Source organism: Phaenicophaeus curvirostris, chromosome 1 (assembly GCF_032191515.1).
Source record: "Phaenicophaeus curvirostris isolate KB17595 chromosome 1, BPBGC_Pcur_1.0, whole genome shotgun sequence".
Classification (NCBI taxonomy): domain Eukaryota; kingdom Metazoa; phylum Chordata; class Aves; order Cuculiformes; family Cuculidae; genus Phaenicophaeus; species Phaenicophaeus curvirostris.
Window position 1 is genome coordinate 93,474,222 of NC_091392.1, and position 11,318 is coordinate 93,485,539.

Below are 11,318 nucleotides of genomic sequence, written 5' to 3' on the forward strand. Positions count from 1 at the left end.
AAAACAAAAAAAAAACCCCAACCAACCAAAACCAAACAACAAGGCAAAACATGCTTTTCAAAGTTTCTGTAGAAATCTGTCATTGCTCCAGCAGGCTGCTGCAATACAACAATTCAACTAATGATAATGTTCCAGCATTAGCTGTCTCTGCTGAGGATTTAAATCATCTTTTTATCCTTTATTAGGAAAGACAAGCTAAATTTGGCTCTGTGTGTGCCTGTAAATAAAATGGCCCAGGCACTGTTCTTGAGCCCTGAGGCCAGGCATCATGACATGACAGGGCTGGTAGCCACCAGCCTCATGAAAATTGCATGACCCCCAACACTCCCCTACACCTCCACACCCAAAATAAACTGCATCCAGAGAGTCATCCCTGACTTGTGCAAACCGTGAACCTCTCTGGGATTTGTTTGGGAAAACACCAGCTGACATGAGCCAAAACGACTAGGGAGTAACCTAATCATTTAACACCAGAGATTGTCACATGCCAAAGTCATTGTGACTGCAGTGTCCGTGTACAAATATAGCTGGGGTGAGTGAGGGTGTGCGTGTATAAATATATACACGGTGCGCAGACACACAAACTGTAATGCAGGGCCTTTCACCTTAGTTAACCTTGGTTGGACTTCAGATAACGAAATTTACTTTCAGTTGGGTTCTTGAGGAGTGAACTTCTTAAAGGGCACATTGGAAGTACATTGACCAGATTTTTACTGACTAAGGCTCTCGCGCTTACATTTGCAAATCTTTCATTCTCACTAGGAGGAAATCAATTTAAATATGATGTTCTTCCCAGGGAAAATATGGCAGAACAATTTGCTTGACTGTGAGCAATTAGAAAATGCATTATCTGTTTGCAGAACAAGTACAAAAACTAATTGTGGGGCCAGGCCTGTGTTTGTCTCTACACCTTGCTAATGAGTTTGTTTGCTGTAAACTAGACAGCCCACTTCAAAACACATCTCCGCCTTAATATATTGTATTAAAAAAGTGTGTCAGCTTAATTTTAAAACAACCTAGCCCTCAGGGAGCAATTTTACTTGAGTTCTTCTGTTTCTTTTCTGTTATTAATTGCATCCATCTGCCAGAGCAGGTGCAAAGGCTTTAACTAAGTTCTATCATTTTAGCACTACCTCTTGAATTTACCCCATCTGTGCAATGGCATAAAAATAATCAATGTCAATATCTTCTCCTACTCCCACTCTAACCCATTCCTGCTGAGGGCAGTGATATTAGTTCTTCTTAATCTCAGTCTGATAAAACAATAGCAGCAATATTTAACTCCAACATCCTATTTAATATCCTGTCCAAATACAACTGAGATTTCTTGTCTGACTTGAGAATTAGGCGCTTTCATTCTTCTTCCGTTCAAATAGCTCAGCTTTCATCAGAATTTCTAAGATTTTAAAATCATGATAAGTGATTGTAAAATATTTGCATAGTGTCTTTTCGTTGCCATCTTTCTTGGGCGTAGGAATTGTAGTTTGACAGGAAACAAGCCTTTGTCTACTGAACACAATTTAGTGTAGTAAAGCCTTCCTCTGTGCTTCTAAATGTCAAAATAACCTAAGTTATTGGCAATTTCAACTGTATTACTAGCAACTTTAATTGAAATATTCAAATGAGACATTGTCATAGAGGCTTTTTTCCAGCAAGCAGCAATGTTTTCAGATTAGTGAGATAGTGTCTTGAACAGGGAAATAATGTGCTTGGAAATCATAACGTGAAGATCATGATTTATTTGCTTGAATTTCTTCTTCTGTGCCACTCATTATTGTAGCTTCTAATGTTCTCTCCATCCTGCTAAAAGAAGAGACAGCTTCTTGTGCTATGATGCGCTTGAGTCCTTGACTGAATTTGTGGTGTACCTTCTGTTTCCTGTGTGCTTCAACTTCAACCAGTATTTTGCTTATGAGCAAAGACTGAAACTTTTTACCTTTTGCCTTTGCCTGGTGTAGTTTTTTGAGTTTTGTTTTTTTTGGGTTTATTTGCCTACTTCCCTTCATTTAAGGTAAGCTATTTTTCCAAGCTGAAAATAAAGAGCATGTTTTATAAGGCAAGTCACTATTTTAATAGAATTGAGTATTTTTTGCCTTTTGCATGAGTCGTTTGCAAACACAAGCTGAGTGCATTTGATATTGGTAATTATTTGTTGAATGCTTCAGAGCTTTCAGTTCTCAGACTCCGTGTACAAGCTTTTTGCATCAGTTGCTGATTCTACATAATACAACTGGTGATTGTATTTTCTATTTCATGACAAGACTTTTTTTTTTTTTAAGAGGAAAATGAAAAATAATGTATCAGATTTTTGAGAAGAATAAGTGATTTTTGCCTTTCTGAAATGTACATTTTAATGCAATAAGCAGTTGTATTTGGGCAACAGTGAATACTACATTGAAATGTGCTTTTTTATTATTCTGCTAATTCTGTTGTATTGGAGAGTACAGTGCATGTTTCCATTAAGTTTCAGATTAAGGCATGTTATGTCAAATAGAATATGAAGAGTTCAAAGTAAAACTATTACCAAGGAGAATCCTGAATTAACCTTTTTTTTCTGAATTGTGCAGTTTACCTTCCTAGTTTTCAGTGTATCCAGTTCTACATGGATGACCCCATTATCTAAGCAGTCAGAAAGCGTCCAGCAGAAAGTTATCGCCCTTGTATCAAAGAGCACAAAAGTGGCTTTAATTACTGAGAAAGTGATCTGTGATTTTACTTGGGGTTTCTTTGTTCTGTGTTTGTTGGTTTGGGGTTTGGTTTTTTTTCCTCACTGCAGGTCTATTTCCCAATGTTTTTATTTTTACAGTTACTAGTCACCTGCTGGTAAATGCAAAAACAGGTATACTTGCTTATAAGCCTTTTGTACCAATATTCTTCCCCCCCGTCTTATTTTTTGATGTTTTTTAAGTATCTGGTATTTTATGCCGTTTCTTTAAATAGCATAGCACTATAGGGCATAACAAAAAATTTCTTATGTAGTTCAGTTCTTCTCAAACACTTCATCAGAGCTGAAGATGAAAAAATAATCTAAGACAATTTCTCTACGTTGCCATCAGTCATCTGTGCTCGGTGGCCACTTCTTGTAGGCTTTATCCTGCTCTTGCACAAATTAGCCAGACTATGTCCCAGTTTACTTTTTAAGGAATAAAGTATGTGTGATTCAAGCCTTGTATTTCTGAACAGCTGTATAATTTTGCCACCTGGTACAATACCCAGTTGATAATTAGTTCTGTCACGTTAAGTGAAAATGTCTCCTCAGTTTTTCTATGTAGATATGAGTGAAAGACAGTCTTTATAATATTTCCTAGATTGTCCCTAATTTTGAAGTTTGACTTATTTTTGTGCTTTTCTCTTTATGAAAGAAGGATAGTTGAAATGCTACAGGTTTTCATGTGAAGTATTTTTAATATTCTTGTGTGCTAGCAGCTTGGAGTGTGTTGTGCTTAACTCAGTCTTTGTAGAAGAGACTATCAGCAACTGGATTTGTAACGTTTAATGTCTTTGTCCTAGCCTAAAAAGAAAGGCTGGAGGAAGTAGGCAAATCTTATGACTTGGAAATTCTTTTTTGTATGTTTTTTCACATAGACAATGTATCCGGAATTTTGAAAAGTAAATAGTGGTGTGTTTAGATGCCCATTCGTGAGACCTTGAAAAAGCAGGCTGATCTTATAAAAGCAGATATTTGGTGATTTCTGCAAAGTTACTGAACGTGCAGCTTTCTCTTTTTGAAGATGCATTGAGTTACAGAGTTGCTTGCTCATTGTAAAAACCTTGGATGCTTTTAATCCGCTTGTGCCTGTTTTTTAGAAGTTGTTTTTGAACAAACATTCCACTTTTGCCATTGGTACGTGGCTCAGTCCATTTATTTTCCATGTACAGCATACTCAAATTTTGTCAGATTAAAAGGGAATAAAATGGGTTCATTACCTCCTCCATTCTTCTGTGCTATGTTAATTGAGTTTTGACTTCTTTTGTCAATATGCTTTTGGATTACACTTTCTAACCCACGGCTTTAAGTGATAAATGGTGGTGTGTTTGGGGAGGGCTCAGTTGCAGTGCTGACATGAGACAGTGCTAGGTGGAGAGGTTCAGTGTGCAGGGAGCCTCAGCCAGACCCTCCCCATAGTGTTCATGTGGACACAATGCACTTGCTCCTTAGCTGGTCGGCTTCGTTGTCTCATACAGGTGAAGAGTCTGTATAGCTTCCAGGGAACGAAGTCCATGTGCTGGAAGGACTGATTGAAGCTTGGCTTAAGGCTTCCAAAAGAGAATTTTTAAGGTCATGTTCTGAAGAGGATGAACACTTTAAAAACAGAAAAAATAATATACTCTGAGACCTCTCTCCATTTTGTGGTAGAAGCAGAGTGTAGTAATTTTGACTCTTTTGTGCACAATTTCAACACAACTCCTGGAGATGTGTGGGAATACTTATTACCTTTCTTCTTCATTACCTTGGGGTCACCTAAAGCACTGTAATGACAGGAGTAATTCAACTGGTACACCCGAATAAAGGCATGTTTTGCTACTCTTAAATTCAAAGAGACCTTACTCACAAAGCTTTTCAAACCTAATTTGATAACCTTGCACAGCCTTGTGACATCATAAACTTGGCTTAGCTCAGCTGTGTGTTTGCTTCTGTACGTGTACCGTATCTTCTGTTCATGTAAAATATCTATTTTAAATTACTGGTACTGGGATTATAAATAGTGTGTTATGGAAGCCAGGCAGATCTGCAGTTTTAGAAAGCAGGGCATGATAGGTCCTATGGTGAGTGTGACAGTGTGTGCCAGTTCAAGTATGTAAAAAATGTGAAACACTTTGTAAAAGGAAAAAATTATAACGTCCATTGCTCTTTTTTTTTTCCCTTTGTCCAAGGCTGAAAATATTCTCTTGTGAACTTACTTCCCTTGACTCATTGGCTTTCTATATTTTTTCTTTCCACTTGACTAAATTATGCCAGTTGGATTTTAAATATATTGAACATGATTACTGAGCAGTGAAGCCTATGAAGAGTGTAGTCAGTTAAGCCAAAAAGCAGCAAGTACATAAGCTACTCAGAAATCCTGTTAGGATAAATGTGGAAATTTGCAGAATTTATCATGTATGAATGTTAAGCAACTAAAATTCTGGAAGGGTGATTGGAATAAGACAATTTGGGCAGTAAATAAAACCTTTAAAAATATTCAAGGAATGCAGTGATTACATAAAAACTCTTATGGAAAATGTGTTCAATTCCAGGTCCTCTTGTGCTACTGTGTAAAGGCAGGACTATTGTAATATCATCATGTGCAGTTGTACCAATAACCTCTAAAGGAGGAAGAAAGGAATTGAAGAACAGACTAAATAAACATGGAGAGCAGTGAGAGAAAGATGGCGTAAGCAGTAAGTCGAGATTGCAATCTATTTAAAATTACAGACATGTGACTCGAGTTAAATGGCTTGGTTTCACTGACATCGTCATAGAAACATCACCTTTGTATGTGATTTAACCAAAAATTCTCCCAAGCGTTCACCATTTCGGATAAGTTGAGGAGCCCTTTCCTTAGCCAGACTAAATGAGTAGAATTGTCTTCAAACAGATGCAAAACTACTTATACAGAGTACCATTCGCCTACACCATTATAAAAAATAGGTTTATTACAGCTCAACCTTGTGCTGAGAGTAGCAATGGTATGAAAGCAAAATATTGTAGGAAACTCCATATGGTTAAATTAAATGCATTTTTTTACTACATATTCCAGAGTTGCTGAACCCTTAATGGCAGGTACTACAGCTAAAACCATATTTACTAAGGTGCTAGTTTATGAAGATATTTATTTTTATAAGAAAGAATTGTGGGATGATCTTAACTGTTTATGCAAATAGTGTTTGATCTATTTCCAATAACATGCGTAGCTTATCTGTCAGTGTAGAATTCAGCTTCTTTTACCAAGATACTGTACACTGATGCTCACTCAAGCTTTCTGTGTTTTCACTTTGTCTAGCATGAGGGAGGTTGCAGTTTGCTTTGAAGGAGTGCTTGTTTGCTGAAATAGTGAAACTTGGCTGAATACTGGAGGCAATGCTTGGGAATTGAGTTTTAGGCTCAAAAAAATTTATATTCTTTCTTAATATTTGAATGTAACTCCATTATCCATGGAGTAGAACAGAAAGAATGCCATGAACTTTTTTTTTTTTTAATTAGACCTCCCAGCCAGAATTTCAGATATTAAGTTCATGGCATTAAGTTCATGGAATAAGGAGTAGGGTGAGAATTAGCTGGAACTTTAGTAATAAATTAGAGTGTAATAAATGTGCTGTAATTTCAGCTCTTCCTTGAAGTAGTGCACCCACAGATGCAGTTATGTGAAGCCTCATTTGGATCTTGTTTGTGCAATTTTGTTGTATTTTAGTGGAATTTTAATATAGTCTTGGAAATAATGATGTCAGATTAGCCCAAGCTGACAGTAGAAAAATGCAGGATTATTCTTTAAAATGAAGTTACTACAGACTCATAGGCATATGAGTAAAATTAGATAGATTTGGTTTTCACTCAGCTAATGTTATTTTCACAATGACAGTAACTGTGACTAGTGTTTCATTGTGTTGCATGAAGCATTTAAGTGCTGTGTACTCTAAGATGTCCAATTTTACATGTTCTCAAACTTTTTATAAATAGTGGACTTGCAATGTAATGCTAATATAATAGCTTTAAAATCCACATGGAGTCTTAGTTAGGACAGAAGTAAAATTAGAGGAAATTGACATCAGTGGGACTGTCTAGGTTTCAACCAAAATGTAGAATGTGGCTCTTCAGATCATCTTCTAAATTGTAAAATTGACTTGCTTTTGTGAATTGATGTCTTCAGTTGTGCTTAATCACTCTCTATTTAGTATTGCATTCATTCTCTCATTTTTAAAGTACTTCAGTATGCTTAAGCTTTCTCTGTACCCAAGCACTTTCCTAAAATGAGGCTGAATTTTCACTGTGGCTTTTCAGAAGTGGCTAGCAGTATAAATACGAAAATTTATGTTTGCAGAATGTGGGTGATTTCTACAGGAAATACTCAGTTGTTTGGGGTCTCTGTCTTTATGTATATATATACACATATATGTATGTATGTGTGTGAGGACTAGAAAAACAAACTTAAGCAACTTCTAAAATCTTATTCATACAGGCAGAACGTTGTCCTGAGGGAAGTGGACACATTTAGTTTCAGAGTTTTTTCCATAGATGAGCTTGCTGAAATGTGCCTTTAAATCTTGACTAGTTGGTTATAATTCTCAAAGGACTTTTTTTTAAAAGTGGACACCAGGAGATGCTGAAGAATGAAATTGGTTAAACCTCTTTGAGGTTTTTGCTCTTTTTGAGTCTCTGCCCATAGAGCCAAATGAGTCAGTTTAATCTTCTCTATGTACAGCTGCTGTGATGGAAAGAAATGGTCTTTTTAAATAGCCATGACAGTCATGGTTATTGCAAAAGGGTAAAAAAGGGAGGAAAATTCGAGAAATTAATTGGGAAAAAGTCTAGGCCAACAATGACCAGTAGTGTGATAATTTACAGTAAGAGAAGATTGCTTAAATCATGAGATGAAAACCATGTATTTATATAAACTCATAGTGGCAGTGCCCTACGTTCTGTTCTTGCTCTACTTTATACTGGCATGATGACTGAGGCAACTCAAGTCTATGAATTCATCATTACATTTAAATTTAAAAAAACCCTCACTTATCAGACTTAGCATCAAATAATTGAAAAATTTTGAAGTGCTAACAGATGAGTAAACCTGTTTTACAAATGTACAAGTCATGTAAGAGTGGAAATCATCACTATGCAGAGCTTAACGTTTTGTTTTTAAGGTGAGGCTTACTTGTTTTCCGACGGTGCTGTATTCCTCTATTTGCCCAGATTTCTCTACAATGACTTCAGTTACAAGGTCATGCCTATTTTTTAAGCAGATCAGAAAATACCTTGCTCAAAGTGGCAACTAATGTTCCCATATGCTTTTAAACTGCATGGTTGATTACTGTCTTGAGTCTCCGAGTACCCACAAGCACTCTTAGTTTGTCTTGTGCATTATTATAGTAAAACCTGGTTTATATGACTATCCAAGGGAAAAGAGGAAAATAACTATTTAGAAGAGCTCTTCACTAAAATTCTAAATCCGCTCTGAAGTATTGGAAAAGGCATAGAAGGAAGGTCTACCCTTTGTTTCTGTCACACTGTTCTTTTTTTTTCTTCTATGCCCTTTTCTTCTTGGCTTTCCAGAGGCCTTTGCTTTCAGTGTGATAGTGACATTGTGAGTATCACAAAAAAGCAAATACAGTAGTTCAGTTGTTGTCTTAGCTCCTGCTGCCCACACAGATTCATGAGCTGTCTTCCTTTAACCTTACACATTGGTAACTGGGAAGTTTGGAAGGACAAATAAGTTCAGAAAGTTATGTACCATATTGAGCTTCTGTTATCATTTTTTGGGGGTTTGGGGTTTTTTTTTTTTGTTCAAAGATGACAAAATTAAATTTAAACCCCCCAAAAGCAATTTAAATGGTCCCCACCAGGATCCTACTGATGTTTCCTGGAGAAATGTTCTGAATACAATTTTACTTGTTCACTAAACTAGGTTATGAAATTATACACCTGCTGAATAGGAGATACTGTATGGATATTGTTGAAGAGGAAGCTAGAGACTTGACTATGACTAAGGACATACCTGTGCATGTCTGTCTTCACAGGACTTTGGATTCCATAGCAGTATGCCTAATACAAGAGAATAATAAATAGAAGAACTGAGCTCACTTTTCTGTGGAGCATTCATCCGCAGCACCTTTCTTGGATATAGCACTGCTGTGGGGTTGTGGCTGCTAGAATGCATGCTAGCAGAGGATTGAGAAGCCATGGTGGTCAGCCGCGGTGTGTGAACTTCAGTGTGCAAAAACTTGCTGTCTCTGATTATTTCAGATCAGTTTGGCATTGGATAGCTGGCTGTTGAGGGCAACTCAGGTGGGAAGCTAGTTTGCAAAAGATATTTATTGCAACATCTTCGGAACCTTCTCGATGCCCAACACTTACTGCTTTCATTTTGTGCATAGTAAGTTTCCAAAACACATGAGTCTCTTAAGTGGGCATGTACTTCTATTTATTATTTCCTAGTGCCAATGCAAATGCCTCAACTTCAGAGGCACTGAAAGGCCTCTGTCACCTTTGTGGGAGATATTTTCATACAAATGAGTGTGCAGAGCTGAGGTGTTGCATCATAGAGAAGTATCTGGAATCACGAAAGTCTACTGGAATGGATAATAAAGCATTGCCACTGTGCCACTGTGGATTGTGATGAGATGATTCCTTGTTACTGTGTAAGACCAGATATACCACTTCCTGGGCTATAAGCGTATTTACTAGGCACTTAGATATTGGAAAGAAATGCTATTAACATGAATGCAGACTGTCACAGCAAAATATCTGTTGGAGTCTAGAAAATGGAGCTAGAAAGGGTTCATCTTACCTTGATGTCAAAGGCAAGGCCTATTGAAATTTATATCATGTAACCATATCAACACATATATTAACAGAAAAGGATAGTACAATTGTGCTATTTCTAAGCTATTTTCAAACAGGTTTGTCTCCATTTCCTGACTGAGTGACTTTGAAAGAGCTTGTAAACGTGTTGCTTGAGCGGAGGTGCTTGTTTTGTGTATTCTTCCTTGCTGCTGTCACTGGGCACTTCAGTTGTAACCCTATGACTTCAATGAAAAAAGGGCTCTCATCTCTGTGTCTGCAGTTGTGCATCACATCCCTCATCAAGGCAAGCACAGCCTTGTCCATTGAATGCTCCAGGGAACTGTTCCTCTCAAATTCTTTGCAATCCTCCAACAGCATGAGTTCAGTGTTTCCTGGAACAAAGCTTCTTTGCTCATTTCAAAATTAATTCATTAATTTGATGGGTGATGGATCTTTGAACAAACCGTAGCTGATAATGTGGATACTTACTGTGTTATTGCTAACGTGCTGTGTTTCTATTCCTACAGTTTTGCAAAACATTAGTGCCTTTTATTCAGTTAGGTGTTGTATAGTTCATTTCCAAGAGAGCCTTTTCTGTCTTCCCTCTGGGCTGGCAAGAGGTTTCCTGTGTTACTTACCTTAGCCTGCTGCGTGGTAACAAAGGCAGGTGTGTGGGTGGCTGGCTCCTGTGAGGAGGGAGGCAGCCCTTGGATTGTTAACTGCATGGGTGTGCTTTCAACTGGATTCCCTTGGAAGGCATTTGTGAGAGACTGTTCTTGACAGGAGTCAGAACCAAATACAGGCAGACAGTGGGGAATGAGGGAGATGCTCAGTTCTGTTGTTTAGCAGCATTGTCTCTGCCAGCGTATGAAGGGATAGAACAGAAAATGGTCCCAGAGAGAGCTGCTTTTTCTTGCAGTGTGCATGCCAAACTGAACTGCTGTCTTTGATTTCAATTGTCTTTTTTTATGACACCTACAGATAAGGATGAAGTGTATTGCCAAGTCAGAGGAATTCTGCAGTGATTGTTACAGAGCTGTTAATATTTTGAAATGCTTTGGGACACAGCCCATGAGACTTGACTTATGTAAAATCTGAATGCAAGAGCTAGCTAATGTTCATTCTTTCATTTGCTTTTGCTCTTTTTATTTATGCCTTCAAATACTGCATATTGGTTGCAATCTGTTTAAATTTTAACCTACGTGGAGTGTGCTAAACTGCCCAATGTTCTTAACAGGAGGGCGAGAGAAAAGGGAATGAGTGTTAACACCAGAGCAGATGTGAGGACAGCAAACTTAGCTAGCTTCTGGAATTGCAGCTGGAATGTTGTGGAATTTGATACAGATGGAAAATAGAAGTTGAAAAGCATAAAATTTCCAGTGTGGGTGCTGTTTTGAGTAGGCTGTGTGGGTGGAGAATGGTGCTAAATGCCAAGCAGGCAAGGAGAACTGAGTGTCTTTCCAACTAGCAACAGACAGCTAGCAATGGGGAAGGGGGGGAAAAAAAGGTAGTTTAAATGTCCCAGTGCAGCTGCTTAGTAATAAATCAGTAGTTGTTACTGGTAAAGCTCAGCAGTGTTTTCTGCTTTCTTGTCCACAGAGTTCTTTTCCACAGTAGTTTCAGTATGATTTGTATGGTATCCTTATTTAATGTCTTACTGTATGTAGTCAGACGGTTCGTGTGGCTCTGAAAGCTTTTTTTGGTCAGACTATATGACGTATAGCAGGTCAAAAGTGTTTTTGAGTTTTCTGGTTAACTATCATTCCCCAATATGAAAATAGTATTATTTCTAAGACTAAAGTTCTGTTCCTTATAGGGTGAGTGTGTAATATGAGTGTTA